Source organism: Bos grunniens, chromosome 27, assembly GCF_055505025.1.
Source record: "Bos grunniens cultivar Pamir isolate PY7600 chromosome 27, Bosgru_T2T1.0, whole genome shotgun sequence".
In the NCBI taxonomy this organism is placed as follows: domain Eukaryota; kingdom Metazoa; phylum Chordata; class Mammalia; order Artiodactyla; family Bovidae; genus Bos; species Bos grunniens.
The window spans coordinates 9,843,053-9,870,582 of record NC_141191.1 but is presented as its reverse complement, the minus strand read 5'-3'; the positions used below and the strand labels follow the sequence as shown (position 1 = coordinate 9,870,582).

General features: G+C 37.8%; 1 long non-coding RNA gene across 11 annotated transcripts in view; it reads right to left on the bottom strand.

Annotated features, from left to right (window-relative positions):
• The window catches only part of LOC147343521 (uncharacterized), a 438,787-nt gene that overhangs the window by 337,073 nt on the left and 74,184 nt on the right, over window positions 1-27,530 (bottom strand). The window contains exons 5-6 of one of the 11 annotated variants that reach the window (XR_015156506.1): window positions 9,026-9,109; window positions 4,304-7,299 (exon numbers count right to left, since the gene is read on the bottom strand). The exons of the other annotated variants lie outside the window; for them this stretch is intronic. This is a non-coding gene — a long non-coding RNA (uncharacterized LOC147343521). Of the gene's footprint in view, window positions 1-4,303; window positions 7,300-9,025; window positions 9,110-27,530 lie in introns of those variants that run through there. 11 annotated transcript variants of the gene reach the window in all.

The following is a 27,530-nucleotide window of genomic DNA, read 5'->3' as shown; positions in this document are numbered from 1 at the left end:
GAAGTAGTACTGAGGGCTGGAGATTTCACTGGGTATAAATCCACACACACTGATTTTAAAGCCGTGGATGAGATTTTCTAAGAAATAAGTTTTTCTAGAGAAGGAGGACCAAGAACACACCATGGGGCCATCCAATATTTATCACTAGGGCAGTAGAAAAGAAGGCAACCAAATGGATGAAGAGTGAGTGAGGGAGGAGGTGGTTTTACAAAAGCTAAGAGAACACTGTCTCAAGAAGAAGATGAAACTATCAAAAAAAAAAAAACCAGAATTAATGTCTCTAACTTCATAAAGTTGAAGGCAGACACAGGCTGATTAGTGGATTTGGTGTTGGGGATACTAGAAAATAATTGTCTGATAGCCTCTGTTTTCCCAAGAAAATATGAACTGTGATCAACAGCTAGGACTTGGGGGTGAATAGAAGCTACTGGGGGAAACAAAGAAAACATTCTTATTACAGGAAATGAAAAAGAAAATGTACTAGCAAAACAGAAAATGTCATATCTCTTCTAGTTCTAGAATTCAATTTACTCATTTTCCAAGGAATTCCATAAACACTAAATCATATAAAAGATGAACAAAGGGCACAGAGGATTTTTAGGGCAGTGAAAACACTCTGTATGATATTATAATGATGGATATATGCAATTATACATTTATTCAAACCATAGACCATACAACTCCAAGAGTGAACCCTAAAGCAAGCTATGGACTTTGAATGATTGTGGTGTGTCAATGTAGGTTCATCCTTTTTTAAAAAAAAATTACTGTCTGGGGAGTGATGCTGATAATGGAGGAGGTTGTGCTTGTATGGGGGCAGGGAGCACATGGAAAATCTCTGTTTCTTCCTCTCAATTCTGTTATAAACCTCAGACAACTGTTAAAAAATAAAAACTCTAAAAAGAGATTAATAAAAGGAGGAAACGCTTTGAGGAGACTAGGGAAATCTTTATGACAGAGTGAGGATCCAAGGGGAGTCTTTGTGGTTTAGTTAGGACTTGAGAGAGAGAAAATGAGAAAAGAATATGCATGGAATAGAGACACAGGTGTCTGCAAAGAGGCGAAAGTAGAAATGTACAAGGTGTCAATGTTTGAGTCGCCTGCTAAAATATTTCACAAGCTACAAAACCACTTTATAGAGATATACAAATTGCCAAACTTTATCACTTGCATCATTCCACCGCTTGCTCTTTCTAACAAGAAGTCTTACTAACTCAAAGGATTATATTGCAAAGCAGATTCACTTCCCCTCCATAAATCAGCTTCTATCCCCTACATTGCCCTAAAATCTAGAAATGAGACCATGATCACCTCGTCCCGCAGCGTCATAACACGTGTGACCTCAGATGGGTCCTTCATCTACCACAGGCGGCCTCGGGCTCAGTGGCTCATCTACTCCTTCTTTCTGCCTCTCGCTGTCATCATCCATCACCTAAAGCTCACATGATGGCAAGATGGCAAGCATCTTCCACCTAATCTAGATTTCTCAAGTGTCTCACAGTCCAAATGGATCTTATAGTACTCTTGAATCACAACTCTCATCATATTCTCCCTTCAAATCTAAAACCTCTGATTTCTCCTTAGTATCTCTTGATTAAAATCTGAACTCTTCCACCTTGTATTTAAGGCAGTGTGGACACCTTATCTTTGACCAAAGAGGCAAGAATATACAATGGAGAAAAGACAATCTCTTTAACAAGTGGTGCTGGGAAAACTGGTCAACCACTTGTAAAAGAATGAAACTAGAACACTTTCTAACACCATACACAAAAATAAACTCAAAATGGATTAAAGATCTCAACATAAGACCAGAAACTATAAAACTCCTAGAGGAGAACATAGGCAAAACACTCTCCGACATACATTACAGCATGATCCTCTATGACCCACCTCCCAGAATATTGGAAATAAAAGCAAAAATAAACAAATGGGACCTAATTAAACTTAAAAGCTTCTGCACAACAAAGGAAACTATTAGCAAGGTGAAAAGACAGCCTTCAGAATGGGAGAAAATAATAGCATATGAATCAACTGACAAACAACTAATCTCAAAAATATACAAGCAACTCCTATAGCTCAATTCCAGAAAAATAAATGACCCAATCAAAAAATGGGCCAAAGAACTAAATAGACATTTCTCCAAAGAAGACATACAGATGGCTAACAAACACATTAAAGATGCTCAACATCACTCATTATCAGAGAAATGCAAATCAAAACCCCTATGAGGTACCATTTCATGCCAGTCAGAATGGCTGCGATCCAGAAGTCTGCAAGTAATAAATGCTGGAGAGGATGTGAAGAAAAGGGACCCCTCTTACACTGTTGGTGGGAATGCAAACTAGTACAGCCACTATGGAGAACAGTGTGGAGATTCCTTAAAAAACTGGAAATAGAACTGCCTTCAGATCAGATCAGATCAGTCGCTCAGTCGTGTCCTACTCTTTGCGACCCCCTGAATCGCAGCACACCAGGACTCTCTGTCCATCACCAACTCCTGGAGTTCACTCAGACTCACGTCCATCGAGTCGGCGATGCCATCGAGCCATCTCATCCTCTGTTGTCCCCTTCTCCTCCTGCCCCCAATCCCTCCCAGCATCAGACTCTTTTCCAATGAATCAACTCTTCGCATGAGGTGGCCAAAGTACTGGAGTTTCAGCTTCAGCATCACTCCTTCCAAAGAAATCCCAAGGCTCATCTCCTTCAGAATGGACTGGTTGGATCTCCTTGCAGTCCAAGGGACTCTCAAGAGTCTTCTCCAACACCACAGTTCAAAAGCATTGATTCTTCGGCGCTCAGCTTTCTTCACAGTCCAACTCTCACATCCACACATGACCACTGGAAAAACCATAGTCTTGACTAGACGGACCTTTGTTGGCAAAGTAATGTCTCTGGTTTTGAATATGCTATCTAGGTTGGTCATAAATTTCCTTCTAAGGAGTAAGCGTCTTTTCATTTCATGGCTGCAGTCACCATCTGCAGTGATTTTGGAGCCCAGAAAAATAAAGTCTGACACTGTTTCCACTGTTTCCCCATCTATTTCCCTTGAAGTGATGCCTTATGATCCAGCAATCCCACTGCTGGGCATACACCCTGAGGAAACCAGAATTGAAAGAGACACGTGTACCCCAATGTTCATCCCAGCACTGTTTATAATAGCCAGGACATGGAAGCAACCTAGATGCCCATCAGCAGATGAAAGGATAAGAAAGCTGTGGTACATATACACAATGGAGTACTATTCAGCCATTAAAAAGAATACATTTGAATCAGTTCTAATGAGGTGGATGAAACTGGAGCCTATTATACAGAGTTAAGTAAGCCAGAAAGAAAAACACCAATACAGTATACTAACGCATATATATGGAATTTAGAAAGATGGTAACAATAACCCTGTATGTGAGACAGCAAAAGAGACACTAATGTACAGAACAGTCTTTTGGACTCTGTGGGAGAGGGAGAGGGTGGGATGATTTGGGAGAATAGCATTGAAATATGTATAATATCATATATGAAATGAGGCGCCAGTCCAGATTTGATGCACGATACTGGATGCTTGGGGCTGGTGCACTGGGACGACCCAGAGGGATGGTATGGGGAGGGAGGAGGGAGGAGGGTTCAGGATGGGGAACACATGTATACCTGTGGTGGATTCATTTCAATATTTGGCAAAACCAATACAATATTGTAAAGTTTAAAAATAAAATAAAATTTTAAAAAATAAATAAAATAAAAAAAAATAAACTAAATTTTTCTTTAAAACTCAATTCCCCAATACAAGCTCAGTATTCCCTAGTACAAGCTGTAGACTGTGTCTCTGCAAAGTTGCCATGTCTATTCCCCACGCACTTGCCTATGCTGTTCCTTTTAGTTTGAGTGTGCTTCCATCAAAAAAAACAAAAAAAGACACACACACACGCACACATACGCACTGTTCTTGCCACTTGAAATCCTATTCATCAATTTAAATACTGCCACTTTCTTCACAAACTCCCCTCATAGGTACATCACAAAATGTTCTCTTGCTTCTCTGAAGTCAAACAATATTCCTTTATTATTCTCATGTTACTCTAAACTTACAGTGTGAAAATCCACACTTACATGCATTCCCTGTCTACTAAAAATTACATGACCTTGGACAACTCATTTGACCTCTCTGTGCCTCAGTTTTCACATCTGTAAAATGTAAGAGCTTTAAAATTAGTAAAATATGGCACAAGCTAAGTCTCCATTCATGTAATTGGTATTTGTTGAAGACCTTGGTGAATCATTGTTAATTTATAAAATAAAGTATTTCTCTATAAGAGGTAGAAGACAGACTTTATTTATTTAGGAATCTGGAAAGCAATTTTAACATATATAATCCAGCATTTTAAAGTTTATAATGAATAAAAGCAGCAAAAAGGCATATCATTATTACCTTAATAAACAGTAAGTATCTATTATGTGCTAAGCTACTTGAAAACAAAGTTATAAGAAATAGAAGCACTACAAGCACATTGTACAACATCTAAAGAAATTCTGTAAAAGGTAGAACATTGCTACATTGCTTAAAATGTCTTTTGTTATAGCAAAAGTAAACATTACACACATCTTTGATATAAATATTACACCCAGCATCTTGACTAAAAAATGAAAAGGCCCATCAATAAATTATTCTGTTTTCATGACATGAACAAATCCATCAGAGGAATTCTTTAATGGATTGACCAGTTGGTTGGCAATGTGAAAACACAAGCTTGCCTAGATCATAAAATAATTTGCCAAATCAATCAACTTAGTAGAAACAAAATCAAACAACGCTAGCAAAAATTTCCAAATGGATGGGTGGAACTCCCACTTTTCAATCTGTTGTTTTGGAACTACAGGCGCATACTGTAAAACTTTTAACATTCTGAAGGATCTCTTACTTCCACTTAATTAGGGAATACTTTAGAGAAGGCAGATTTTACTTTTATGATGGAATTTTCTTTGATGCACTAAACTTAGAGGAAAAGAAAAGTGTGCAGCAGATATGAGGATGACTGGAAAACTGGAAAGACAGAAAGGAGTTGAAGGAAATAATTTTTTGCTGTAAAGTATACCTAGTTGATATTCAGTGGGAGCAGAAGCAGCAGCTAAGCATATAAGCATAAACCAAAGATGGAAAGAAAGTTCGAGATGAGATTGTTAGTTTATTGGGTAGGCTGAATAGGGATCAAGGAAGAGTCCTGAGAGGTGGTCAGATTTTTCAATAATGATTTAATCTACTGGACAAGCCTAATTCACGCTCAGAAGTTAATTTTCTACCCCTTTTCTTAGCTTAGTATCTAAAAAGTGCCACTTCTCAAGTTATAAGCTTTGCCAATTCTTTTTTACACTGTTGCTAAAAACTTCACAAACAACAAAAAGAAGCTTGGTTAAAATGGATTTATTATAGTTTAAGATCCAATTATTTAGATGAAAAAAAATCAAAGCAGAGACTAGTGAAGAGAGTGTAAGACAAACATAACCTGAACTGTCAGTAATTCTAGAAAAACTCATGAGGAGAGACCAAACAAAAGAGATTAAAAGAAACTAGATCTCCCTGTGAAAAGGTCTTTCTCTTTTAACTAATAAAAACAGTCTTTCAAACAACCTTATTTAAAAGTTGAGCTTCCAGGGCTGAGCAGTTTGCCTTTACATCACCTTACAGTCATTAACTTTATAAGATCTGGGGAAAGGCATGCCAAGGAAACAGTTAGTTTACACACCACTAAACAGAAGGTGGACGAGCTAACGCAATCTCTGTCACTGAAAATAGATTTTGGGCTAAATTTGATTGTTGTTTTCTTCTGTTTTTCTGTGACAAACTTTTTTTTTTCCCTGAAAAAAAATTCATAAAAAGTATGAATTTTATATTTTTCTGAAATCTACACACTTGGCATGTTCATAAAGGACACTGGATTTATTTCCCTGTTAAAACTAACAGTAAATAGCGATTTCAAAATCTCAAGGAATTAGGATCGTTCTCTAAAGTGCTGAATGAATCTACCGAGGGAGACTGCAATTTCAAGCCAATTTCAGTTTACTTTTTGCCTTGGGCAGGTCTCTGCTAATTTTTCTATACTTATAAGCACTGTTGACTTCATATAATACACCAGTTTTTTGACAATGTTTGAAGATTTATGAAAAGTGATCTGGCATCATTATACAGAACTCCCTTTCAAAATACACTTGTGGAAACAAGCTATGATTCCTAATCAGGAGGTTCATTTAGGTTAAGATGAACTGAAACCCAGGATTCCACATCTGTTTACGGTAATTCACTGACACATGCCTTAGAACTAAGTTACTGAGACACCATTCCTGATCCCAGGGGAATGCTGAACCTTCCTGCAGCCACCATAAACAGAACTCCTGGTACATGAGGGAAAATAAACTACTACTTCTTTAAGCCACAGTAATTTAACTTTGTCTTACCTGAAGAAGAAATCATCTAACTGGTATTTCTTACCGGGGGAATGAACTACGTTATATAAACAAACAAACAAAACAAATAGAAGAAAAATAAGCCACTTGCTCAAACAGTTGTCACAATAGATTTATGGACTCTAAGGTCACTTGGGTGTTCAATACAGCCCAGCAATCCTGACCCTCCTCTTCTCAGCATGTTTTCAGGTCTCCAGAAGGGCTATTTCCATCCTCCATTCTGTTAACCCTGTCACTTGGTAATTTCCCTTCCTAATGTGTAGAGAAAACAGATCTCAGTCTCTCACCCACCACAGTCCATCTTCTATTCCTACCACTCTGTCCATCCCAATCTCACCAACCATGTTTGTGGACTCTTCTTGTTTGACCTTCATAAAGTTCCTCAAGTCCTCCTTTTTCACATTTTCTTCAACCTCTCCTCCCTTTAATCTCAGAGTCCTTTTCCAGAACACTCCTCAAAGTCTCCACATCCTGTGTTTACCCCTGTAATGTCAGTATTTCCCAGGAGTCTGTCATTTGCCCTCTATGTACTCACTCTTCCACCCAGATTTTTCTTCGCATGTGTATCTGATTGCTTACTAGAAAATCCCACTTTGATGTCTCAAAGACACCATGTTCAAATTTGAAATCATGTCCTTTTGCCCCCCAAACCTCCTACTCATCACAGAAGTCTCGGTGGAAGACGTCATCAGTAGTAACTCAGGCCAGAGATGTGGCATTATCTTCTGTCCCTTAACCTCCTTCAAACTCCAGCATCATCTCATCTTATCTGTTCTTCCACCAGATAGGGTCCAGACACTTTTCTCCGAACTCCTTGACACTTTTCTCCAATACACCATCATCTGTCTCCTAGAATATGACCACAGACTCTTAACTGGGCATCATCCCTGCTCGGCTCACCTCCACCCCACCTCCCACCATTGACTCTCCTCTGGCAACCAGCCACATGTTCTCTGTATCGATAAGTCTGCTTTCATTTTGCTTTGTTTGCCCCCTTGCTTGTTTTTAGATCTCACATATATGTGAGATCACACCACATTTGTTTTTCCTTGCCTTGTTTCACTTAGCACAACACCCTCCAAGTCCATCCATGTTATAAATTTTGATAGTTTTTACTTGCTATATAATAAGATTTATTATCCCATTTAGATACCATGCATGATGTAAGAGATCCAACATTAAGATTTAAGCACTGAAACAGTGTGAAAGAGAGGGAAGTACTTGCATAAACTTAAAAAGTAATAAATCTGGAGTCTACCACTGCCCCCAGCCTCCCTCCTCACCTACTCCTCAGGTTTAAATCATTCAAAGAGATTCTATACATCTATGTATCAGAAAGCTTGATTCTTTATCTCTTATGTTTTCACATTTTGAGCTTAGGAAGAAAGGAAGTTAAGAAATAGGAGACAAAATACAATTTCTCAAAAATACCAACCACAGTCACTTTCAAAATGAGAAATTTCTAAATGACCTGGAGTAAAATGATATAATGTCATTTAAGGCAGAAAATGTGAAGCCTTGGAAGCTATGCTTTAATGCATTCAGCTGCATTCTATTATCTCATGCTTGAGAGTCAGCCCCATGGACTCCTCCATTATATTCTTCATTAAATCTATCATTAAAGCCTTGAAAAGAAGCATCCTTGCTATGCTTTTAAATGAATACATTAAACATGTTCAATGACCCAGGGAAAGTGTTCAGGAATGTCTGGAATAGAATGGAATTAATCTTTCACTTAAATAGCACTAGCAACTCTTCAAAGTATCTGTATGTTTCAGTAGAGGCTGATTCATTGGTTATAGGTTTATATACTAAATAAACCAATAAGTAGGTCTTGACTGATGTATGCTCAGCACTATTTGGCACAGGAAACTACACAAGAGAAGTAATCAATATAGTGCCTAGTTTTGGAGAAAGAATGAGACTCACATGACACTACTAGAGAATGACCCAGGCCACATATATTTAAGTCCAAAATGATCCAAGATTACAAATATTTATAGTGCTTCTCTAAAAACCTCAGAGAAGGGAGAGGTCATAGGTGCATTCATATATTTTACTTGAATTAATTTTAAAATAATATAATACCTCCAATAATATAAAATTCCCTCCTGCCCCCTTCTGTGATGACTTTTGAGTGAAATTTTATGCAAGTCAGAAAGATCTAAAATAAATATTAAGTAGTTCCTAAATAGCAAATATTTTTTATCACCCATTTTCTAGTTGTTTTGCATATATTTACTCATTTAATTAGCCATCATAACAATGCTGGAAAGCCTGTCACTTGAGCCCATGTAGGTAGTCACTGTGTACTGCTACCATTCACTGAGAAGGAAGGAAATAAGAGATTTAGCAAGAGAGTCAAGGGATTTGGCTGCTGCACCAACAATAATAAAGGGTGCCCTAGTGAGCAAAAGGACTGAGATTCTGGAGGAAAGAAACAGCCGAAGAAGAGCAGGCATGAGCAGCTTTACAAGGATCAGGCATCCGTAAGAACAGAGTAGAGCTCTTGGCAATTTTCTCATTGAAATATTTCCCTTTCTCTTTACAAGAACAGTGACTAGTATATACTTACTTGTGTTTTAATTATGTTGAAGATGAAGATTGGGTTAATGATGATACATTTCTCTGTAGCATTACCACAACAAAGCTTTCTGCCCTGTTTGAAAAAAAGTCTTTTAAAATATTTACAGCAGAAAATTTAAGATTATTGCCTTCACTTGGATTGCTTATTTTTTCTTACTCTCTTCTTGAATTTCCTATTTCACACAATCACTTGGGAAAAAAATTACCAATAAATCTTGGATACAGCAATGGAGCAAAGGAATAATTAAACAGGATCTTGTGGTTAAAAACTGAATTTCTATCCATATTTCCCTTCACTATATACCAGTTAATTGCCAGTGTATTTTGCTATTTATTTGACTATTTGAATAATTAATTTAATAAGTGTTTAATTATTAAAACAATTTAATAATTAAAGTTCTTAATGATTAATTTGTATATAAAATTAGCAGCTTTCATAATCATTACTTATTATGGATGTTACTTCTTCAATAACATTTATACATATATCACTTAAAATTCCAATATATAAGCTGCTCTTAAGCTACATTTAGAATGAGTACCTAAATTTGAAAGTGTGTAGTCAGATATTGGGAGAAGGCGATGGCATCCCACTCCAGTACTCTTGCCTGGCAAACCCCATGGACAGAGGAGCCTGGTGGGCTGCAGTCCATGGGGTCACTAGGAGTCGGACATGACTGAGCGACTTCCCTTTCATTTTTCACTTTCATGCATTGGAGAAGGAAATGGCAACCCACTCCAGTGTTCTTGCTGGAGAATCCCAGAGACAGGGGAGCCTGGTGGGCTGCCATCTATGGGGTCACCCAGAGTCGGACATGACTGAAGTGACTTAGCAGCAGCAGCAGCAGTCAGATATTAATGATAAATCTGCATGACATGCCTTGTTCTTGTTCCTTAGATTTAATCTAATGGCACCTACAACAGCTCACAATCATTGATCAGGTGGAGTAAGGTCAGCTAAATAAGGGGAAAAAGGACACTTAAAAAGGCATTTGGCTTATCAGTTCCAAATGACAAGCGAAAGTCAAAGGCAAATAGTTTTTACCTCTTAACTAGACTAAGCCACATTTTGGTACAGACCAAGCTATTATATTCTTTTTACTGTGAAGAGTCTAAGAATCTGTTCAGGAGAAAGAAAAATAGAAAATCCAGGGGTTGAACCAAAAAAAGCATTATTTTTATGAACAATGTTTTAAAGTTAAAATTGAAATGCAATAAATGGCATCTGTTAGGTGCATGATATGACACATTAGTATAAATATATGACCAAGAGGAAAATGAGCCACATGTCACTTAGCAAATCTTCCTGTGCCTCGTGAATTCATACCTCCTGCCCATCTCCACTCCACCACTACCCCTCCCTGGCCCCAGAAAACCTCTAATCTGTTGTTTCTCACTATACATTACCTTGCATTTCCTAGGATTTAATATTAATTAAATTTTAAAATGTGTACGTTTTGTGAACAAGGTTCTTTCACTCAGGATAATTATTTTGAGATTAATTTGTTAGAGGGGTTTATCAGCAATTCATTCTTTTTGTTGCTAAGAAGTAATCTGTTGTATGGAGTGATAACTGTGGATTTAAGCATTCACAAGATGATGGATATTTGGGTTGTAGCCAGTTTGGGGTTATTATATAAAGTTGCTAGAAACATTCATGTGCAATTCTTAGTAAGAAGATATGCTTTACTTTGTCTCCAGTAAATACTTAGGGATGAAATTGTTGGATCACATAATAGCTGTTCAGTTCATTTCAGTTGTGTCCAACTCTTTGAAACCCCATAGACTGCAGTTCGCCAGGCTTCCCTATCCATCACCATTGAGTCGGTGATGCCATCCAACCATCTCATCCTCTGTCGTCCCCTTCTCCTCCCACCTTGAATCATTCCCAGCATCAGGGTCTTTTCAAATGAGTTAGTTCTTCCCATCAGGTGGCCAAAGTATTGGAGTTTCAGCTTCAGCATCAGTCCTTCCCAGGGATATTCAGGACCAATTTCCTTTAGGATGGACTGATTGGATCTCCTTGAAGTCCAAGGGACTCTCAAGAGTCTTCTCCAACACCACATTTCAAAAGCATCAATTCTTAGTTTCTCAGTTTTCTTTATACTGATCAATCTGATTAGAGTTTTATCAATTTTATTGATCTTGTCAAAAAACTTTTAGTTCCAATGATTTTCTCTTTTCTGAAGGGACAGAGAAGAATGTGATTTATGTAACTCCTTTTACATCAGTCCAACTCTCACATCCATACATGACTACTGGAAAAACCATAGCTTTGACTAGATGGATCTTTGTTGGCAAAGTAATGTCTCTGCTTTTTAATATGCTGTCTATGTTGGTCACAGGTTTTCTTCCAAAAAGCATGCATGGCTGCAGTCACCATCTGTAGTGATTTTGAGCCCCCCAAAATAAAGTCTGTCACTGTTTCCATTGTTTCCCCATCTTTTCGCTCTGAAGTGATGGGACCCGATGCCATGATCTTAGTTTTCTGAATGTTGAGTTTTAAGCCATCTTTTAATGTTGAGTTTTAAGCCAACTTTTAAGTATCACTGTAAAGTGTTTCACAAACATGTTGTACCATTTCACATCCTCACCAAGGGCATGTAAGAGTATCAACTCCTGTTTGAAAAACACTATTTCTTGAAGCTGTAGAACTGAAGACAATCCTCCAGCTATTTTTCAGCCAGAAAATTCTTAGCTCAAGGAGAATACCAGTAGGTCTCTGTCACAGGGCTCCCTCCACTGACTCATCACTACATGTCAACTTACCTTCCCATGGCCAGCAGTGTAATCCTTTCTCATGTTTTGAACCTCAGACTAAGGTTGGACTAAGGTTGGACTATTGTTTTTAAGTCTCACCTGATTAGGTCACACCTATCCAGGGTAATCTCCTTATGATTACCTCAAAGTCACCTGATTTGAGATCTTAACTACATCTGTAAAATGTCTTCACCTATGTGATATAATGCAAACTAGTAAAAGGAGTTACATAAATCACATTCTTCTCTGTCCCTTCAGAAAAGAGAAAATCATTGGAACTAAAAGTTTTTTGACAAGATCAATAAAATTGATAAAACTCTAATCAGATTGACCAGTAAAAAAGATAGGAAAGAGACAAAATTACAAATGTCAGGAATGAAAGAGATAATATCATTGCATAGCCTACTTATAATACAGCATTAGAATGGTAGAGAAATATTATGAATAACAGGTCTAGCTTTTTAATCCAATCTGACAAATACTGACTTTGTAGTATTAGACCAATTGTAGTCAGTGTGATTATTAATATGATTAAATTTAAATCTATCATCTTGCTATCTTTTTTCTATTTGTCCTTTATTCCTTCTTCCTGTCTTTCTTGCCTTCTTTCAGGTTAAATATTTGTTTTATGATACCATTTTACCTCTCATGTTTGGTTACTTTAGGGATCGTTTTAGGATTTATAGTGTACAACTGTAATGTATCATAGTCTACTTTATCAGATATTATACCACTTCACATTTAGCTTAAATATCTTAGTATTTTCTCCTTTAACTTTTGTGCTATTGTAGGCATATGTTTTAATTCTTTGTGTGTATCAGTATTTTTATCCATTCATTTGTTGACAGATACTTAGAGTGTTTCCATATCTTGGCTATTATGAATAGCCAAGATATTATGAATAATGCTGCAACAAACATGGAAATGATGATATTTCTTTGAGATGTTGATTTCTTTTTGACACATACCCAAGAGTGAGACTGCAAGATCATATGGTAGCTCTGTTCTTATGAAGGACTTTCAAACTATTTTCCATACTTGGGGCTAAGCCAAATTCTTGGGTATATGAGTTTATAGTTTTATCAAATTTGGAAGGTTTTCAACCAGTAATTCTTCAAATAGTTTTTTGCCCCACACTCTTCTTTAGGAACTCTAATCATGTTTATATGAAATTGTCCTACAGCTACTGATGCTGCTTTTTTTTTTTTCTTTTTTAGCTCTCTTTCTCTATGTATTTGTTTTGGGTAGTTTCTATAGCTATGCCTTCAAGTTTACTAATCTTTCATTCTGAAAAGTTTAATCTGCCCTTAATCCTCTGCAGAGTAATTCTGATCTCATTGTAGCTTTCTGTATCTTCTATTTTTATACTTAACTTTCAAATACAGTATATATGAATATACTGTACAAATACAAACAAAACTGTTTGATATCCTTGTACTAATTATATAACATCTCTGTCAGTTCTCAGTCATTTTTGACCAAGTGATTCTTCTCTTGTGTTACACTTTCATACACTGAACACACCAGGTAATTTTTTTTATTGCCAGAGATTGTGATTTTATCTTACTGGGATCTGGACACTTTTGTAATCCTATAAATATACTTGTGCTTTGTTATGGAACAAAGCTAGTTACTTGGAAACAGTTCGATCATTTTAGGTTTTCAGGATTTCTTTCTAGTGGAATAGAGTTGTGCTTAGTTCAGGACTAAATTATTCACCACACAGGTGCAAGGCTCCTTATTCTTCCCAGTGCCCCATGAAGTTTTCAGTTTGCTTGGTGCACCAGTTACTATTCCAGCCCCTCTAGTTCTTCCTTCTCCCAGACTCCAGAAGTCTGGTCACACTAGGATCAGTAGTCTGTTTAATACTCAAGGGAGAACTACCCAGGTTTCCAGAGTTCTTTATCTGCTTAGTCCTCTTCTTCCTATAAATACTCTGTCTGGAAACTCAAGTTGCCTTGGCTTCCATGGTCTCTCAGCTTGGTCTCCTCAATGCAGGGGCTCCACAGTGTTCTGCCTGGGTTTCCCCTCTCTGCACTGCAGCTGGAAACTCAATCACAGCTATACACCAAGTTAACTGCAAGACTGTCTTGTTTGTTTCCTGTCTCTCAGAAATTGCTGTCTCTTGTCTGATGGCCAGTAACTTGAAAAGTATTTTTTCATACATTTTCTCCATTTAATGGTTGTTTTTGGCAGAAGGGAAAATTCAGTCCTTGCTATTACATCTTGGCCAGAAGTGGAACTCAACAATTTGCAAGTGTTATTGTTTTTAAAGACATGAGCATCCCAGTAAGAGCCAAGCAAAATGGTCCATCATCAACCATTTTCTTCAAATAGAAAAGGGAGTATATGGTGTCTAATTTAGTTTTAATTTCTACAGACTGCATCTAGAAGCAATAAGAAATATGTATGTGTTTGCATTTATTAATTTTATATCCCCAGTGTCATATAAATATGGTCTACATATTCTAACTCCCCAGGGAAATCTCTGGGAAACATAATAATTGGCAGGATACAATTATCCTGAAACCCTGGCCACCACTGTTTAAATGCCTTTGAAATCCCATTTCACAAACCTTACATTATAACATGCATTTTTTTTTTATCCCTCCTAATTATTCTGAAGAGCACGGGAGGCTGCGACGGCATACAGACCGCACAATTGCACTCATCTCACACGCTAGTAAAGTGATGCTCAAAATTCTCCAAGTCAGGCTTCAGCAATACATGAACCGTGAACTTCCTGATGTTCAAGCTGGTTTTAGAAAAGGCAGAGGAACCAGAGATCAAATTGCCAACATCCGCTGGATCATGGAAAAAGCAAGAGAGTTCCAGAAAAACATCTATTTCTGCTTTATTAACTATGCCAAAGCCTTTGACTGTGTGGATCACAGTAAAGTCTGGAAACTTCTGAAAGAGATGGGGATATCAGACCACCTGACCTGCCTCTTGAGAAACTTATATGCATGTCAGGAAGCAACAGTTAGAACTGGACATGGAACAAGAGACTGGTTCCAAACAGGAAAAGGAGTACATCAAGGCTGTTTATTGTCACCCTGCTTATTTAACTTCTATGCAGAGTACATCATGAGAAACGCTGGACTGGAAGAAGCACAAGCTGGAATCAAGATTGCCAGGAGAAATATCAATAACCTCAGATATGCAGATGACACCACCCTTATGGCAGAAAGTGAAGAGGAACTAAATAGCCTCTTGATGAACGTGAAAGTGGAGAGTGAAAAAGTTGGCTTAAAGCTCAACATTCAGAAAACGAAGATCATGGCATCCGGTCCCATCACTTCATGGGAAATAGATGGGGAAACAGTGGAAACAGTGTCAGACTTTATTTTTCTGGGCTCCAAAATCACTGCAGATGGTGACTGCAGCCATGAAATTAAAAGACGCTTACTCCTTGGCAGAAAAGTTATGACCAACCTAGATGGCATATTCAAAAGCAGAGACATTACTTTGCCAACAAAGGTCCATCTAGTCAAAGCTATGGTTTTTCCAGTGGTCATGTATGGATGTGAGAGTTGGACTGTGAAGAAGGCTGAGTGCCGAAGAATTGATGCTTTTGAACTGTGGTGTTGGAGAAGACTCTTGAGAGTCTCTTGGACTGCAAGGAGATCCAACGAGTCCATTCTGAAGGAGATCAGCCCTGGGATTTCTTTGGAAGGAATGATGCTGAAGCTGAAACTCCAGTTCTTTGGCCACCTCATGCGAAGAGTTGACTCATTGGAAAAGACTCTGATGCTGGGAGGGATTGGGGGCAGGAGGAGAAGGGGACAACAGAGGATGAGATGGCTGGATGGCATCACCAACTCAATGGACGTGAGTCTGAGTGAACTCCGGGAGTTGGTGATGGACAGGGAGGCCTGGCGTGCTGCGATTCATGGGGTCGCAAAGAGTCGGACACAACTGAACGACTGAACTGAACTGAGATGAACTGAATTATTCTTAGTGGAAGAACGAAGAGAAGTGAAAAGTAAGCTAAGGAGGGAAAGATGCATCCAATTAAAAGCAGAGTTCCAAAGAACAGCTAGAAGAGACAATAAGTCTTTCTTCAATGAACCATGCTTAATAATAGAAGAAAACAACAAAAGGGGAAAGACTATAGATTTCTTCCAGAAAATTGGAAACATCAAAGAAGCATTCCACCCAAAGATGGGCACAATAAAGTATAAAAATGGTAAAGACCTAGAAGATGCTGAAGAGATAAAGAAGAGACAGAAAGAATATATGGAAGAACTATATAAAAAAAAATCTTAATGAACTGGATTACTACAATGGTGTGGTTAGTCACCCAGAACCAGACATTGGAGTGTGAAGTCAAGTGGGCGTTAAGAAGCACTGCTGTTAATAAATCTAGTGGATGAGATGAAACACCAGCAGAACTATTCAAATAGTTCATCATCCCTAAAGGATGATGCCATGCCATAAAAGTTTTGCATTCACTATGTCAGCAAAACAGGAAGAGTCAGCAGTGGCCACAGGACTGGAAAAGGTCAATCATCATCCCAATTCCCAAGAAGGGTAGTACTAAAGAGTATGCTAACCACTGAACAATCATACTCATCTCCTATGCGAGTGAGGTCATGCTTAAAATCTTGCATTCTAGGCTTTAGCATTATGTGAACCAAGAGCTTCCAGATGCCCAAAATGGGTTTAGAAAAGGAAGAGGAACTAGAGATCAAATTGCCAATTCACTGGATTATAGAGAAAGCAAGGGAATTTCGGAAAAACATTTATTTTTGTTTCATCGACTATGCTAAAGCCTTTGACTGTGTATGACAAACTGTAGAAAGCTCTTAGAGAGATGGGAATACCAGACCATCTTACCTGTCTCCTGAGGAACCTGTAAGTGGGTCAAGAAGCAACAGTTAGAACCCTGTATGGAACAACTGATTGGTTCAAGATCGAGAAAGGAGTAAAGCAGGGCTGTCTGCTGTCACCCTGTTGGTTTAACCTATACACTGAGCACATGATGAGATATGTCAGGCTGGATGAGTTACAAGCTGGAATCAAAATAGGTGGGAGAAATATCAACAACCTCAGACATGTGGATGACACCACTCTAATGGCAGAAAACAAAGAGGAATTAAAGAGCCTCTTGATGAGGGTGAAGGAGGACAGTGAAAGAGCGAGCTTCAAACTACATATTAAAAACACTAAGATCATGGCATCCAGCCCCATTACTGCATGGCAAATAAAAGTGGAAAAGGTGGAAGTAGTGACAGATTTCCTCTTCTTGGGCTCCAAAATCACTGTGGATGGTGACTGCAGCCATAAAATCAGAAGACGATTGCTTCCTGGCAGGAAAGTAATGACAGATCTAGACAGTGTGTTGAAAAGCAGATACATTACGCTGCCAACAAAGATCCATATAGTCAAGACTGTAGTCTTCCCAGTGGTCATGTACGGTTTTGAGAGCTGATCACAAGGAAGGCAGAAGGCCAAAGAATTGATGCCTTCGAACTGTGGTGCTGGAGAAGACTCCTGAAAGTCCCTTGGACTTTCAAACCAGTCAATCTTAAGGGAGATCAACCCTGAATATTCACTAGAAAGACTGATGCTGATGCTGAAGCTGAAGCTTCAGTATTTTGGTCACCTGATGCAAACAGACGACTCTTTGGAAAAGTCCCTGATGATGGAAAAGATTGCAGGCAGAAGGAGAAGAGGGTGTCAGTGGATGAGATGGCTGGACGGCATCCCAGATGCAATGAACATGAACTCAGGCAAACTCCAAGAAATGGTGAGGGACAGGGAGGCCTTGCGTGCTGCAGTCCATGGGGTTGCAAAGAGTCGGATATGACTGGGTGACTGAACAACAACAACAATTATTCTGAGAGTTTGAATTCCACCTTTACACCTATGTATATGAGATATTTGACATGTTTCTTAATCCGTTTAATTCTCACTTCACTCACTTATAAAAAATAGCAAACACATAGCAGTATAACATGCTATGCATTCAGTGATACAGTAAAATGTCACATACAGTGTGTGAAATTGATATGACAACTATTTAATACTATTATTTCCTGCTTGCAATTTACCCCAAGAACAAATTGTTAATATTAGCAGAATTGCCTATTTTGTTCCCTATACCAGGAAAGCTTTTAGATTCAATTTTATTAAGGTTTCACAGTCTTGCTTCTGTCGATTTTCAGTATAACTTATGATGGTTTCTAGTTTGCTGCATGCAACTCAAACAATGTTGCTTGGAGATTCAGCTTAATTATCTTTTAGGGTTATTAGAAAAGACATATAAAATAAAACTATGTGTGCATAGCATTTTAAATAAATTACATCCTAAATACCAAGATGGAATAATCTATGTTTAACACAACTGATAACAAGTAGATCATAAAATTCTGATGGCATGCATTTAACAAATACATATTTCACTTTGCAAATAAACTACTGAGAAGATTCTATAGGGCAAAGTAGCTCTATGTTGACTTCAACATTTCTAAGTATCTGATTACTAATATTTATCTTCCTCTCATGCTAGACTACAATTAGGATAAAGCCTTCATATGATACTTTGGTCTTGACTGGTTAAAATCTGATTCACTGGCATGGTCTCTAATTAATATCTTAATGGGAATTAAAATTTACACCCTGAGAACACTTTATCTCTTGTTCTCTCAAGTTAGAAGTCTTTTTCTCTCATATCCACATATCATAGGATCTGAAGGTGTGGAAGATGCCTCCTGGCTGCTTGTTGCCCTGCAGACTCTCTAACATCCTTCCTGTATTAAAAGCTTCAATGGTTTTGCAGCAATTCTGCCACACTGTGTCACTCAATTCTCCTTTCCATGGATAGCTGCAGATATTGATCTCACTGTCTTTGCTTTATTATATCATCGATAACTTCAGTTTGGAGAATGTCAATACATGTAGATGATTCACCAAAAACTCTGGCCTCTGTCTCGCGTGACTTCCGCAGTTTTGATGAGCATTTTCCCAGTTGATATTTCACAGACCGCTATAATTATTTGTATGCATAACCACCAAAATTTACCTTATCACCCTCAGTCACAATCATCTAGAAAACTGCTACCTTGCACGAATTCAAAACACTTCTCCACTTGTTCTGTGCCTAGATCCAAAACCCAAAACCAAATGTACTGACTAATTAATGATCACAGATCTTAACTGGATTCAGCACTGTCTGAAATTCACTTTCCTTAATTAATTCTTTCACTCTCTAAGATGACCCTATCATACCTTCTGTTTTTCCCCCTCAAACATTTAATATCCCTCCTCATACCAATAGTTGTAGATTTTCATCCTCGAACAAATAGCACTATTTATAAAGTAAGTGCTTTGGCTTCATACTAACTCTTTCTGTAATCAGTCTCCAAATTCTCTCCTGTTATTCTACCTGGCAAAATATACTCTGGCAACATGCAATACTTATATAGCATTTAATGCATATTAATACTGATCCAAGTATTTTACATAATTCCTTTACTTAAGCCTACAACAATAGTATAAGCTGATTGATATAATTATACTTACTGTACAGATAAGGAAACTGAGGAACATAGGGATTAAGTAACCTGCCCAAGGTTACACAGTTAATGAGCCAATGAACTGGAATTTAAAATAATTAACAATTTTTAGAGCAGTTTTAGGCTTATAGAAAATTAAGCAGAAAGTATAGAAAGCACCCACATTCCCCCTTCCCCTTTAACTCTCTCTCTCTCTCTGACACACACACACACACACACACACACACACACATACACACACACACACAGAGTCCCCTGATAACTTTCATTCAAACTTATGAGCCAATTCAGTTCAGTTCAGTTGCTCAGTCGTGTCTGACTCTTTGCAACCCCATGAACTGCAGCACACAGGCCTCCCTGTCCATCACCACCTCCCGGAGTCCACACAAACCCATGTCCATGGAGTCGATGATGCCATCCAACCATCTCATCCTCTGTCATCCCCTTCTCCTCCTGCCCTCAATCTTTCCCAGCATCAGGGTCTTTTCCAATGAGTCAGCTCTTCACATCAGGTGGCCAAAGTATTGGAGTTTCAGCTTCAACATCAGTCCTTCCAATGAACACCCAGGACTGATCTCCTTTAGGATGGACTGGTTGGATCTCCTGGAGATCTAAGGGACTCTGAAGAGTCTTCTCCAACACCACAGTTCAAAAGCATCAATTCTTCAGTGCTCAGCTTTCTTTATAGTTCAACTCTCACATCCATACATGACCACTAGAAAAACCATAGCCTTGACTAGACAGACCTTTGTTGGCCAAGTAATGTCTCTGTTTTTGAATATGCTCTCTACATTGGTCATAACTTTCCTTCCAAGGAGTAAACGTCTTTTAATTTCATGGCTGCAGCCACCATCTGCAGTGATTTTGGAGCCCCAAAAAATAAAGTCTGACACTGTTTCCACTGTTTCCCCATCTATGAAGTGACGGGACCAGATGCCATAATCTTAGTTTTCTGAATGTTGAGCTTTAAGCCAACTTCTTCGTTCTCCTCTTTCACTTTCATCAAGAGGCTCTTTAGTTCTTCTTCACTTTCTGCCATAAGGGTGGTGTCATCTGCATATCTGAGGTTATTGATATCTCTCCCGGCAATCTTGAGTCCAGCTTGTGCTTCTTCCAGCCCAGTGTTTCTCATGATGTACTCTGCACATAAGTTAAATAAGCAGGGTGACAATATACCGCCTTGACATATTCCTTTTCCTATTTGGAACCAGTCTGTTGTTTCATGTCCAGTTCTAACTGTTGCTTCCTGACCTTCATACAGATTTCTCAAGAGGCAGGTCAGGTGGTCTGGTATTCCCAACTCTTTCAGAATTTTCCACAGTTTATTGTGATCCACACAGTCAATATTGATATATTATTATCAATTGCGCAGTGGATAAACAAACTCTGTAGTTTAGAGTCACTGTGTTATATGGTTCTATGTGTGTACCTGCTAAGTCATTTCAGGTGTGTTCAGCTCTGCAACCCTGTGGACTGTAGTCCACCAGGCTCCTCTGTCCAAGGATTCTCCAGGCAAGAATACTGGAGTGGGTTGCCATGCCCTCCTTCAGGGGATCTTTATAACCCATGGATCAAACCCACATTTCTTATGTCTCCTGCATTGAAAAGAGGGTTCTTTACCACTAGTGCCACCTGGGAAGCCCATATACAGTTGAATAGGCTTTGACAAATGAATAATGACATATATTCACTATTTCTGTATCCTACAGAATAGTTTCACTGCCCTAAAAATTCCTTATACTGTACCTATTCATCCCTCCCTCCCCATGCCCCAAATCCCCTTCATCTCTGTAGTTTTGCCTTCTCCAGGATGTCATATAGTTGCAATCACAGTATATAGACTTTCAAACTGGTTTCTCTTACTTAACAATATGCTTTCAAGGTTCTGCTATATCTTTTCATGGCTTGGTAGTTCAATACCTTCTTTTCTGAATAATATTCAATATTGTACTATATAAACATAGCACAGTTTATTTTCTCATTCGGCTGCTGAAGAGTGTCTTGGTTGCTTCCAAGTTTTGGCAATTCTGAATAAAACTACCACAAAAATCTGTGTACATAAAACTTTTGCTTTTACGCAGACATAAGCTTTCAACTCCTTTGGGTAAATACTAAGGACTTTGACTGCTAGACTGCACATCAAGAGTTCACTTAGTTTTGTAAAAATTTCCATACTGTCCTGCAAAGTGGCTGCACCATTTTGCCTTCCCACCAACAATGAGTGAGATGTTCCACATCCTCGCCAGCATTTGGTATTGTCAGTGCTTTGGATTTTAGCCATTCTAGTAGAAAAGTACTGGTACCTCACTGTTGTTTTAAGAAACTGGGATTTTAAAGTAGGCCATTTGATACCAGAATCTGTGGTTTTTAGCTACACTCTACCATTCCCAGTTAAGATCCAATCCCTAACCTGCGGACTAGATCCCATGCTTTCCAGTCAAATCAAGGACTTTGCTCCACCCTGCAGCATCATTTTCTCCCTTTTTATTGGAACAGTCCCTTCTGAATATAAACCTGCCTTAACTTCTTTTATCTTAAAAAGAAAACCCTTAGGCTCATTATCTTCATGGCAACCATCTCAAAATATTTACTCTTCTTTGCTATTTATATCTCTTCACTCAATTCTCTTGATATTCTATATCACATTTGTATCATTTCTCTGTTAATGCTCTTGATTTCCATTTAACTCTCAACATAATCTGGCATACTGGATTCCCCATATATCCCGTAACACTTTTCCATTTGCTTTCTGGGATGCCATACTTTATAATTCATCCCCACTATGTTGGTCTATCGCAACCAAATTTTTAAAAAATACATTTATTTATTTGACTGAGCTGGGTCTTATTTGCAGCACGTGGGTTCTACAATCTTTGTTGCAGTACACGGGATCTTTAGTTGGGGCATGGGAACTCTTAGTTGGGGCTTCTGGGATCAAATTCCCTGACCAGGGATTGAACCTGGGCCCCCAGCGTTGGGAGCAGAGAGCCACTGGACCACCTGGGAAGTCCTGACTTGCTTTTATTAATTTTTCTCATGTCCTAATATTTAACTGTTTGAGAGTCCCAAGCCACGACCATTGGCTCAGTCTTCATTTGTATGCTCTACACCTAGGTGATGATATCCATTTCCATGGCTTTAAATACTACCTGTAATCTGATGATTCACAAGTATATATTTCCAACCTTTCCACAGGCCCTCAGATCAGTCTTACATCAAACCGAACAGTTGACATGTTTACCTGGACTGAATCTAATACTTTCTAAGCCCCAAACTGAATTTTATTTCTTGTCCCTGTCAAAACTTGCTTATCGTATAATGTTCCTCATTTCAATGCATGAACCGCCTTTCACCCTGATGCTTCTGCCAAACATACATCATCCTTTATTCCTCTCTTTCTTTTTCTCACGTTCAGAATCCAAGTTGAAACAAATTCTGTTGGCTTAGCCTTCAAAATATGTCTTAAATCCAACAACGTCTCACCATACCTACTACTATTGCCTCAGATGTGGCATGCGCCATGACTTCCAGGACACCATTCACCGGAATACAGTGAAAAGTTTCCCCTAGAGTTTATGCAATGCAATGGCATTGGCAGTTCATGCCACCTCACTCTTGATAGTGCAATAGTTTCTCCATAATGTTTGCTTCTTGAGGGGAATTACATTGCAGAGTAAGAAGAAATGGCAAACCCCTCCAGTGTTCTTGCCTGGAGAATTCTTTAATCTATATTATTGGGCTTCTCAGGTGTCTCTATTGGTAAAGAACCCGCCTGCAAACACAGGAGATGAGATGCAAGGTCGATCCATGGGTGAGACTATCCCCTGGAGGAGAGCATGGCAACCCACTTCAGTATCCTTGCCTGGAGAAGCCCATGCACAGAGGAGCCTGGTGGTCTACAGTGCACAGGGTCACAAAGAGTCAGACACAACTTACACAACTTAGCAACTGAACAACAAGCAGCTTAGGAAATACTGTTATTATATTACAGCTAATACCCTAGTATCAGATATTACATTTCATCTTAAATTTAATTCACTATTTACTACTTTTCTCTGACATGTTAACATTTAAACTCTCTGTATTCAAAGAAGAAAATGATGTGTTCCTGATTAAAAGACTCTCAAGCAGTTTGGTATGATGGATAAGAGAATGAAGGCCAGAACATGGAATTTAAACAATATTGCCAAAAACACAGGTATGCAGCATTCATGCTAGTTCTGATTTCAAACATATCTTAGTCTTTAGGAACTAGTGATAGTTTTGTAGCATCCTAGGGGAGAAGAGAGAACATGATAAATTGTACTTGCCCAAAAGATTAACATTAGCAAAGAGAAAGCAAAAAAAAACAACAAAAAAAACCCCTTCCTTCACCTAAGTAAGATGCAATCAACATAAATTCCTGTACACATCTATTTAGAAAATTGTTTATTAGATAATTAAAATGGGATTTGGAGTTGTAAGTGTGGAATGTTACAGTCAATTCTATTTTCATTCAGAAATGTTCAATTAAGCCTTTAAATATAAGGCTGAAGACATAAACCTTCATGTCTTCTTCCTGCCCCAAACTGGAATATGGAATGAAGCAGGGCAAAGGCTAATAGAGTTTTGCCAAGAGAATGCACTGGTCATAGCAAACACCCTCTTCCAAGAACACAAGAGAAGACTCTACACATGGATATCACCAGATGGTCAACACCGAAATCAGACTGATTATATTCTTTGCAGCCAAAGATGGAGAAGCTCTACACAGTCAGCAAAAACAAGACCGGGAGCTGACTGTGGCTCAGATTATGAACTCCTTATTGCCAAATTCAGACTTAAATTGAAGAAAGTAGGGAAAACCACTAGACCATTCAGGTATGACCTAAATCAAATCCCTATGACTATACAGTGGAAGTAAGAAATAGATTTAGGGGACTAGATCTGATAGAGTGCCTGATGAACTATGGACGGAGGTTCGTGACATTGTACAGGAAACTGAAAGACCTACACCACTTAAAATACTACTTTCTTTTCTACTCTAGAGAAAGAAGTTTAGTCATTTGCAGTACAAGTGAATCATGTTGTATGAATTATTTGCTGCTTAAAATACCTGCATTTTAAAAATAATAATTACTTTAAATTATTCTCTTCCCTTCTGCTATGTTAGTTATAGTATCTTTGTTGTAATTCTTGGTTGAATCAAGTAATGTAGTCCTCATGTGATTTTCTCAGACTTTCTAACAAGATCCTGTTAGTCCTTACTTTCAGATATCCTGGGACTCTGAGTAACAGGGAGTTTGGTCGCACCCAGCCTTATTTTTCCTGTCCATTCACTGTGAAACTTCTAGTAAGCCATCACAAATCTAGTTGGGTCAATGGGTTCATCAATAAAATTGTAATACTATTCTCTCATAATCTCTTATGAGATATTTAGGTGTCACAGGTTAATTGAGGAAGGTGTGTGAGATGAGAGGCTGAACATAATAGCTTCTTTCTTTCTTCCCTTTCCTGCTGGCCTCATCAAATGCTATATTAAAACAAAGTATACATCTCTCCTGATTGTTCCTTGATGGACTCATCTTATCTTTTTCTAAGTCTTCTCTTTTGATGACAAAACAACAATAAAGGAAACATTTTTTTCTAATAGTTTTCTTTTCCTTTGCATCAATAATTCACCCATTATGAATTGAAAGAATACTCTTAGTTTCCATTCAATTAAAATTTGAAAAAGACACGTGTACCCCAGTGTTCATCACAGCACTGTTTACAATAGCTAGGACATGGAAGCAACCTAGATGTCCAACAGCCGATGAATGGGTAAGAAAGCTGTGGTACATATACATAATGGAATATTACTCAGCCATTAAAAAGAATACATTTGAATCAGTTCTAATGAGGTGGATGAAACTGGAGCCTATTATACACAGTGAAGTAAGTCAGAAAGAAAAACACCAATACAGTATAATAACACATATATATGGAATTTAGAAAGATGGTAACAATGACCCTATATGCAAGACAGCAAAAGAGATACAGATGTCAAGAACAGACTTTTGGACTCTGTGGGAGAAGGCGAGGGTGGGATGATTTGAGAGAATAGCATTGAAACATGTATATTATCATATGTGAAATAGACTGCCAGTCCAGGTTCAATGCATGAGACAAGGTGCTCAGGGCTGGTGCACTGGGATGACCCTGAAGGATGGGATGGGAAGGGAAGCGGGACGGGGCTTCAGGACGGGGACACATGTACACCCATGGCTGATTCATGTCAATGTAGGCAAAAACCACTACAATACTGTAAAGTAATTAGCCTCCAATTAAAAAAATAAATTTATTAAAATAAATAAATAAAATTTCTTTAAAAAGTATAGCAGATTGATCCTGAATTTTAAGCATAATATTTCTGGTGACTTTATCACTGAGAATTGTATATTGACTGCATTTTAATAAAATGGCTCTTAAATTAGGGAAAGAACTTGAAAACAGGAATTTCACTAAATCATTTTTGGTGTTCTTTGTGCTATGGTTTTAGAACATGAGATATAGATGACTTCTTAAGCATTATCTGAACTGGTAAATAAAGTTTCCCTTAAAGTTCAATTCCCATTTAAATCAAACCCAGAACAACATTATGTTATCTTATTTGTAAGGTATGGTAGGAACTTTAAAGCTTTTAGTGTCTATAATATCTCCTCTGTAAGTCATTTGCCTGAAGGAGTTATCTATTGCCTAGAAGACAAAGGTCCTGAGGCCTTTTAACCCAGGAAAAAAGAAATATTTTCCCCAAGAAATAATTTAATGCTCATATGAGCAATTAATGTACACAAAGGAAGCAAGAATATACAATGGAAGAAAGACAGTCTCTTCAATAAATAATGTTGGAAAACTGGACAGCTACATGCAAAGGAATCAAACTGGATCACTTTCTCCATTATACACAAAAATTAACTCAAAATGGATTAAAGATTTATATGTAAGACCTGAAACCATAAAATTCTTAGGAGAAAATATAGGCAGTAATTTATGTGACATTGGTCTTAGCAATATTTTGGAGGATATGTCTCCTTGGCAAAGGCAACAAAAGCAAAAATGAACAAGTACAACATCATCAAACTAAAAACCTTTTTTACAGCAGAGGAAACAATCAACAAGATAGCAAGGCAAACTACTTAATGGGAGAAGATATTTATACTTGGTATATTCAATAAAAGGTTTATATCCAAAATATATAGCAAATATATACAACTTGATATTAAAAAAAAAACAACCTGATTAAAATAGGACTATAAAAAGAGGAACTAAATATACATTTTTCCAAAAAAGACATACAGATGGTCACAGATGCTTGAAAAGATGTTCAACATCACAAATCATCAGAGAAATGCAAGTTAAAAGCACAATGAAATAACAACTCACACTTGTCAGAATGCCTATTATCAAAGAGACAGGAAACACCAAGTGTTGGTGAAGATGTGGAAAAAAGGGAAGCCTCGTACACTGTTGGTAGGAATATAAACTGGCAGAGCCACTATAGAGAACAGTATGAAGTTCCCCCAAAAATTACAAATAGAATTATACAATCCAGCAATTCCACTTCAGGGTGTTTATTCAAAGAACATGAAAACACTAATTCAAAAAGATATCTGTACCCCTATGTTCATTGCAACACTATTTACACTAGTCAAGATGTGGAAAAAAGCTAAATGCCCACCAATAGATGAATGGATAAACAAAATGTGGTATATACATACAATGGAATATTAGCCACAAAAATGAATGAAATTTCCATTTGTATAAACATAGATGTGCCTGGAAATTATGCTCAGTGTAATAAGTTAGAGAAAAACAAATATCGTATGATTTAACTTATATGTGTGACCCATAAAACAAAACACAATGGGAAGAGACTCACAGATACAGAACAAACACAGATGGTTGCCAGAGGGGAGAGAAGGAGCGACAGACTAAATAGGTGAAGGGGATTAAGAGGTCACAAACTTTCAGCTGTAAAATAAATGTCATAGGACTGTAACGTACAACATGGGAATACAGTCAATAATACTGTAACAACTTTGTATGGTGACAGATGGTAACTAGACTGATTGTGGTAATTTTTTCATAATGTATAGAATTATAGAATCACTAAATTGTAACATAAAACTAATATAATATTGTGTGTTCATTATACTTCAATAAAAAATAAATGTTTTCTTTTCTATTACATAA